We start from the raw sequence: 8,522 nt of genomic DNA, 5'->3' as shown, positions 1-8,522 counted from the left end.
GATGCGCGGTATGAGAGCGATGCGAGGACAAGAACCGTGCAACAAACAGGGGGATAAATGTAGTAGGTATAAGGTAATAGCAACTCTTTTTTAACGTGAGAATTAGAGTTAAAGAGAGTTATTCGTGTAACAATTCGAAAAGTAACTGATATTCATGAATTGTTTTTGAAAAAACTATTGCTCGTATTGGATTAAACTTTTTGGGGAATAAAAAGGGGCATCTGCTAGTTGCATTATCTATTATCTATCATTAGTATCTATTATGCTATATTGTATTATATATTATGTATATTACTGTATTATATATTTCAATTATTATGCATTCAACGCTGATAGTTCTAGTGTTAATTATCCAAAAGTGCACAAGCAGTTACCCACCGATATCCTCCGCATCGATAAATGTACGAACGTCAAGGCCATGGAAGCTCGAAAGCCCCAACTGTTTCCCAGACCTTCGACGAGCACGTGTATCAGTTCACCGAAACTTTTCTCCCCAGCTGACAACTCTATAAGAATACCAGAGAAACGAGTCGATCGCGAAAGAAAAAAGAAAAAGCTCGAACGTGAGAGCCAGAGAGACACGGTTGTCCACGCGGCTCATTGCTATTCCACACCGATGTCCTCCGTCGTTCGTTACGTTTACCCACTTCCGGGGGCTCTCTCCCTTCGTCGTCGTCGTCGCAGATAAGCCAAAGTTCAGGAGGCAAATCGAGGGTGGACGACGCGCGTGCGGCAAACCAGGGAAGGGGCGAAGGGGGATGGAAAATTGGCGGCGCGGTCAGAAATTATCCGAGATCGATTTAAAGGGGATCAGTTTATCGGTAATTGCGATCGTCACCGCGACAGACGTCAAGAAACGTTTCCTTCCTCTTTTCCGCCACGCCAACTTCTTTCCAGGACCGGGTTGTTCGTGTGGACCACGGATATCGATGTGACTGCTCGCGACCGGCAATGATTTCCAGATAGTCCCCTCGGACTGTGAAACTTATACATTTTATTCGAATGGGGGTAGATTAATGGAGAAATTTTTATCAATTTTAGACATCCTCTTCGAGGTATAATGTAGCGGCGATTACGATTATACACGATTTTATTTTTATTTTTTTTAGCTTGGGCACCAGCTGCCAATGAGTTATATTTTTAGCACTTTGCGCGCGTGAGTCAACAGAGCGACTACGATTCGACGTGTAACACACGTGTGTCCCGTTCTCTTTTTCACGCGGGCCGCGGGATATATCTGCGTAAATACCGTCGACCTTGCACCTTGATTTACTTTCGTCGTTTTTATCGAATTACACGCCGCCGCAGACACAGCCGCGGCGGTAACGATAATGTTTCCACGCGGTTGACAAAACCGAGACGGCAACCGGCCGATTCGCAGGAATCTTAATGGGCCGATCGGATCGGGGGATAGTGATAAATAAGTTTCTCGCGCGATTACCCGGCCTGAAGTGTTGCGTAAGAAGGTAAGAATCTGTTCCTGGTTCCGACTATTATTAATTCCCCGATGCACCAACCGTTTTCGTTGCTTCGACGCGAATAAGACTTTCGTGTACGATTGCGAAACGTGCAATGATCATTAGCCATCATTAGACGAATTATATGTATAGTATTTTTATACTCAGAATTCGCTATTCTAGCGAAATGAAACATAGAAAATTAGACATTCCATTTAAGAAAATAAAATTGGCCTCCATATCTTCTCTATGCATTCACCCGTGAAAAACCTACTATTTCTGCATTATGTACTTTTTTTAAATCCTACAACTTTTATTAATAACATTTTCGCATATTGTTTGAAATGATAAGAATACTTGAGATGGACACAGTTCGTGGGACACGAGGGTAACCTGTAGTATAAACGATTTCCAGAAGTGAGTGTTAAAAAGAAACGGTGAAGGTAGAACGCTCCGTAACACAGTCTTACCTAACACCGTCCAATTCTACTGTGTACAAGAAGAAAAGCGTTCCCGAACCAGATAAAGAGTAGGTACATTCTATCATACATTCTACCGTTTCGAATTCTCCTCTCTCATTAAGGAATACTGCTACTCACGCAGATCTTATCGCGCGTCTTCCTTTTATAGAACAGAAATAGAAACGTAACTGTCCGGAAATTTCCTGAAACTCGCCCGTTACATATCAGACCAGACGCGCCTTAATTATAAGCGTTGACTAATTTTTCATCCGCGCGCGAAAGGCAAAATTTTATTCGTAAGAATACAAACGTGAAGCATAAACGATGAGAACTATAGGGTTAAGACTTATTCGACATCCGAATACACCAAGGGACTCTCGCGTGCTCGGTTCAGGTTCTTCGTGGCGTGAACGCCTATGAGTGACATTACTCGCACTAATCTTCTCTCTCTCTCTCGCCTCACCCAAGTGTCACCTGAAAATAACTCACCATTGCTATTCTAGTAGCCACGCATACAAGTGCACGGGCGAGCAGCGCCACCAAAGTCCTCGTACGCATTTAAATCAAGGCGGACTCTCCTCGCGAGTGCACTCTCCTCGAGGCATCGAAGCGCCCAGGCTTTAAAGCACCGAGGCAGCACACGAACCGACTTTCTATCGTCGTTCGGCGAACATACGCTTCGAGCGGCGTTCTCTCCCGCAGAAAACAATTAAAATGCGCGCGCCGGGATGCTTCGCGGACCTCGGCGAAATCGCGACCACTTCTGTGTTCGTTTTTTCCTATTTTTTTTTCTTTATCCTGTTTCTACTTCCCCTCTCACCGTGACCGTCTGTTTGCCCGCCGTGTACCGGCGATTTATCGGGCCTATCTTGAAGCACGGAAACGCTTTCTTGCTCCCATCGTCGATAGAGAGCCGAGGAAAATTGATAAAAGCCTGTCGATCGTGCCCAAGCCCGCTCGGATCTTTGAATATTCCGACTTAGATCGAGATTTAGATTATCGCCGTTACTCCTTGTTAAATTATTATTCTTCCAAATTCAAGGGAGAAAAGATACCGTGATAAAAAAAGATGAAAGGATTTGAATTTCGGGAAATTATTCTTTACGTATTCAACATTCGAAAACAAAAGGTTACATTCGGTACGAATGGAAACTACATCGAGCTGAGAATATGAAGAACAAAGCTCAGTTAATTTGGGGGTAATTCCTTAAACGGTCGAGAGAGTACATAGTAAAATATGAATATCAGTTGAAGTGAAAGTCACCACAGAAACATGGGAGATCCATCGGGTCGATGCGCTTAATCCAAATCGATCCTTTCGTCTATATTCAATAATTGAATGAAAACATAGAATGAAGGATCTATAGCACGTTTTGGTCAAAGTTGAATTAACTGTAAAATATGGTTGTATACAGTCCCTATTGATCGTTTTAGTAGTAACGCATAAATATACATTTTCTTTACCACAAGTCGTAATTTTATTCGACTGTCTTAAATGTGCTTTTAGACCCACACTCGCTGCTTCCATTCAAACGTTGGATGACGGAGAGTGAACCAGGATCATTGCGAAGGTCGAACATCTCGTTACCGCGAGAGTTCAAGAAACTTTTCCCGCGGAATCGTCCGAATTTTCCGGCGAGAGAGCCCTTCGCGCCTCTTCCTACTCGGGAAACTACTGGTCGCGCGGGCCGCAAATAATAGACACCGATTAAAGTATAAGCGTGTCCGTGCGAAACGTCCAGGGGGTATAATTAATCCAACAGAGGCTAATCCGGCTGCTGGTGCGGAGCAAGAGAAAGCATTCGTAGAAAATGCACACGGCCGCTACTGGATCGGCCACGCGCGCTCGCTCTAAAGGGAACGCAACGCTCGAATACATAAATGCAAATAACACACACACACACTTGTATCTGATGGCGGACGTGGCCGTGCAAGTATCACGGGGGTAACCTGTTGCGCGTCATTCATTTTTGGTACTGATCCAGTCAACGTGTTCTCCCGTGTTGAAAATCAATCCGCAGCCCGTCCAGCAGCCGAGGGGCCAGCTGACGAAACTGACCGATATTTGTAACCGGGAACCGGGGACGAAACCGGGTCGGGGATCTCTCTCTCTCTCGGGCCATGGAACAAAAAAGTCATCGCCTGTGTACGTCCGTCTAACCACAGACGGAGAACAAAGCAGTCGTCCCACCCCGTTGGTGATATGCTCGATCGCGAAAGAAATCGGTACGCGACAACACGGGATTTTTGGATAGACTAGTTGATTGGTGTACTCCGATCTTTCGTCATTATTTACGTGGCGTTTACCATTTTTCATTTTCTGACAATATACAGACGTCGTAACTATAAGACTTCTCTGAAATTTGTAATCCCCTGAATTGTGGAAGGACGTTAGGAATTCTAAAGGAATTATCTTCGGAATCACCAAATTAAATGTTGTTTGACACTTTCGAATGTAGGTATCGATTTCCAAAAGTAGAATAGAATGTCCAAAACTACGCTACCGGCCATAAGTATGGGACCGTAGTTCATGATTGATAGAACAGTAACTAATTATTTTGTTACGATATATTAAAAGGTACAGAGTTAGTACATATATACAAATCATTTCCAATTAGATTTGGCACATTACTTTTATCAAATCTTTGTGCCATAATATTTTTCTCCTTTTTTTTAATAATTATCAAACCTGGTCCCATACTTTTAGGCCGGTAGTATATGTTTCTGTCTCCCTGAAGTTGCAAACAGAACATACATAAAAGCTACTCCCTAGTGAACGCAACTGGCCTGTTGATAAACATAGGTACCCGGCGCCGATACACATATATCGTTTAAATCCACACGAAATCGAAGACAGGAAAACTTTCTCCATTCGACGGGAAATCATTTGGTAGTCACTTTGTACGGACATCTGAAACGGAGCGGCGTGGTCGTCGTCGTCTCGCATCGTGGCGGAAAATTGCTCTGAAAATAAACAGCCCGCGAACGTGTTTCCGATCGCATCGGCCGCGGTAGTGAATATATATTTAGCGGGACGCTGCGTCTAATTCGGCCTGCGCCACGTCGCGCCGCGTCGGTTCACCGAAGAATGACTAATTCGATTCGCTTGCCGTCGGACATTTCAAAGCGGTGATTGGAGGAAGGAGTATTCGACCCCTTGAACTGGATAGCGTGGTCACGAGCAGAGCTGTAGGAGGCACGCCGAGTATCGAGAAGCTTTGGCAGTGGCTCACGGTCAAGTAGATCGGGAAAAAACGTTACACCAGCGTCGGTGTGGCCCGACGCCAGAATTACTTTTGCAGAGTTGAATTAATTTCAACTTGCCAAACCTTCCCGTTTCCCGTTGTCCCTAAATCCCTTGCAGACCGGTCGAACTACCCCTTGTTCAATATGGATTCTCAAATTTTGAGTAGATTTCGAAGATAACTATGATATTACTAATTTTTGTTTAACTAAATTTGTGAACTCGTAATTTTTCCCAGCCTTACCACGCGTTTAAATCGCGGGGAAAGTGTCACGTTTATCCGTGACACGTTCACTCGAGTCGTAACACAAGAAAAAAAAAAACAAACGCCTACTGAACCTACTATACCGCAATTACAGAGAAATAAAAAAAATGAATACCTCGCCGAGCACCCGTATCTGGGAGACAAATGGTCGACTAGAAGAAACCGATTAGAAATTGACTGTTTCAGCGGGATTTGTAGAACCGATTAATTCCATAAAGAACTCCCCGCGAATCCCCCGTTAATAAGTTCGCAAGATTCCGAACGTTCGTTCGCCTCGGGCAGTTAGGGGTAATTGTGTTGGTGGAAAATCGCGGAAAAGTCCGGATTCTCGTTGAATGAATTACAGAACTGGACGGGGGGTTGTTGGATGATGGAATGGCGTGCATCGAAGGAAAAAAGAAAAAGCTTTTGCGCGGAAGATTCTATAAAATATGACCGTACAGTTTCGCGGCTAGACGACGCTCTATCCGGGTAGATGATCGTCGTCCACGTTCATAAATCACGATGGAATAGTTTAATTAGTACTCGGCCCTTTGGCCGGCTCGGGATAGAGGTCACGAGAACGGAGACGCCAGAAAGGTAGGGGATTGGTGGGAGGGTTAGGAAAACGGAAGGAAGAATCGCTTAATTCCGCGGCAGAGAGAGCTCTCGCGCGCGGCGTTCCGCTCGGATATGTAAATTTAATAACGCCAATTTGGTGTGGGTGCAGAGCCAGCGTCGTGCAGGACAGTTTACATGTGCTGGCTGCGGCATTATGCATGCGTATTGTGTGCACCTGTTGCCCCAAATCAAGGTTCGCCACCCTTCCCCCTGCGAGAGCGCGCGCGCGGAAACCTAATGCCGCATAATTGTGCTTTGAACGCAAACAACGCCTGGGTAGCCGACGAAAAAGAAACGGTGACGGGAACCACTGCGTTATCTCGCTCATGCGATATTAATGAGTCCCCCCCTCTATTTTCATAAATGCAGGAGGACCCAGCCTGGCATTAAAATTTACATTACTCTCCACGACTTACACGGTATCCACGTTACGTCGTGGGCGACTGACGAGAAATACGTTTTAGGAGGGATGAAAGTGAGACAATGAAGGGGGTCGGAATGGTGCTGGAACAGTTTCGAATTATCTATCACAATTGAATCAGTTCTCTTGGAGCTTCGATGAGATTTCGTATCAATTATTAAGTATGATTATTCAAAAGATTCCGATGAAATACATACTTTCCGTATTTTAACCACGCACCGAACATCCCTTTCGGACCTTTAGAAAGTTACTGAGATTAAGTAATTGTTTCCCAAGTGTCTATTCATTCAGGACGGAATATCATTGTATTATAAAAATTTTAATTTTCACGTATATCAATAAGAAAAAGTGGCGAAGTAGTTGTTTATCATTTATTCGTTATTCGAAACATTTTATCTAGATTCTAAATCATCGGTGCACTTATCGGACTCGGATCGAAAACGATTCGCAAACCGATCTTCCCGACCGCAACCGATTTCATCGATCGTCGACAGTCGAGGGACAGGTTCGAGTGTGTATCGGTTAATACACCCGATGTGCCCCGTCTGGTCGTAGTTTGTCACGGTGCAATGAGTTTCGCGGCCTGCACGCGTCACTGGCGAGCTACGGAGAGTTGTCGGGGCCTCGCCCAGATCCGCAGGGAATTTCAGTTCCATCGGTAGGTAACACACATTTTAGCGGAACGCGGACCTGGATCGGATCGAGGGGAAAAACTCCGCACACAGACGATCCACGCACGGAGATGCCGTGTATCGTTAATCGATCGACTGGCGCGAGAATCGTCCGCGTCGGGCAGATGGATTTTTAATAGGGATCCGAGATGCGTGGCGATATCAATTATCATGAAGGGAGATCGTGGATGCCTGGCACCGCGAAATCCCTTGATTTATCGTAATAACAGCCCTACCTGATATATTTATACGGTCGAATGAGAATTTTCCGAAACACGCTCCTCTTGCCAGGCCCGATCTTTTCCATGGAGTCGCGCGCGATCGTGATTCCTCTTTCCAGAAACGACTAAGTATCTCGTCCTTTAAAATAAACGCATATTACCGTACGGTATAATTATCAAGGCCGATACGATCCTCTGGCGGAATTATAGGCACTTAAAGGGGGGAGGGGGAGTGGTGCATTCGTGAGCGGCGAGCATTAAGGATGCGGGCGCGAGACGCGAATATACATGCGGTTCTCGGCTAGTCCAGGAGGCTGGGCCGTACCAGGCGTGGTCCAGTGGCACGTTTCCAAGCGTGGTTTCGAAGGAAGCTCGGAACGCTTTCTCGTCCTTCTTTCTTGCTTGTTACCAACTCTCTCTCTAGATCGACGCTGAGGACGAGAAGCGATAGCGAGAGGTTCTTGGACCGTGATGGTGCGTGTCACAATCACGAACAGATAATACTTGTATAATCTTCGCGCGCAGGAGAACATAATAGAACTAGTCGTTATTCCGCTTGGCTCCTTGAAGGTTCCGGCAATTCATGTATGAACCGTTCAGAGGCCAAAGTGTCAAAATCATCCCCTTCAGACTGATCGTAATTATTTACACACACTGAACAATGGATTCCCAACTACGTCTAAGTTGCAAAACAATTCCAAGTTTCATCCAACCGGGCAGCTACCAATTCAACCCAACCCTCTAATAATGTTCTTTCATCCGTACACCCAGAACAGCCATCCCATAAACTATGTATGTATGTACGTACCCCGGGAATTTTCAAACTAAACGCGAATTATAGAGACAAACACAGACCGTCGTCATCGTCCGACCGGTTAAAAATAAACCCCTTGCACGGTACACGCGGCGCTGGGGCAAAAAACGTCCAGTACCTGCAGGATTCCTTCATCAATAACCGGACGAAGGGGCCCAGGGAAGGGGTGGGCTGAGGAAGATTTCTCGTCGCGCAGCTATGATTAATACCGGAGCAACAAGAAAAACAGTTTTCCTGGCCAACTCGGGGTATCGGTCCCGCGGAGAGAAGCAGAAAACGGATTCGTCGGTAGGTTTCTGCATACCGCCAGACCGACGTGTAACCGGCGTCTGTGCACGCCTGCCGCGGAGATGTTCGGCCTCCGTCGT

This window comes from Dufourea novaeangliae, unplaced genomic scaffold, assembly GCF_001272555.1.
Source record: "Dufourea novaeangliae isolate 0120121106 unplaced genomic scaffold, ASM127255v1 scaffold67, whole genome shotgun sequence".
Lineage (NCBI taxonomy): Eukaryota > Metazoa > Arthropoda > Insecta > Hymenoptera > Halictidae > Dufourea > Dufourea novaeangliae.
This window is presented reverse-complemented; position numbering follows the sequence as displayed.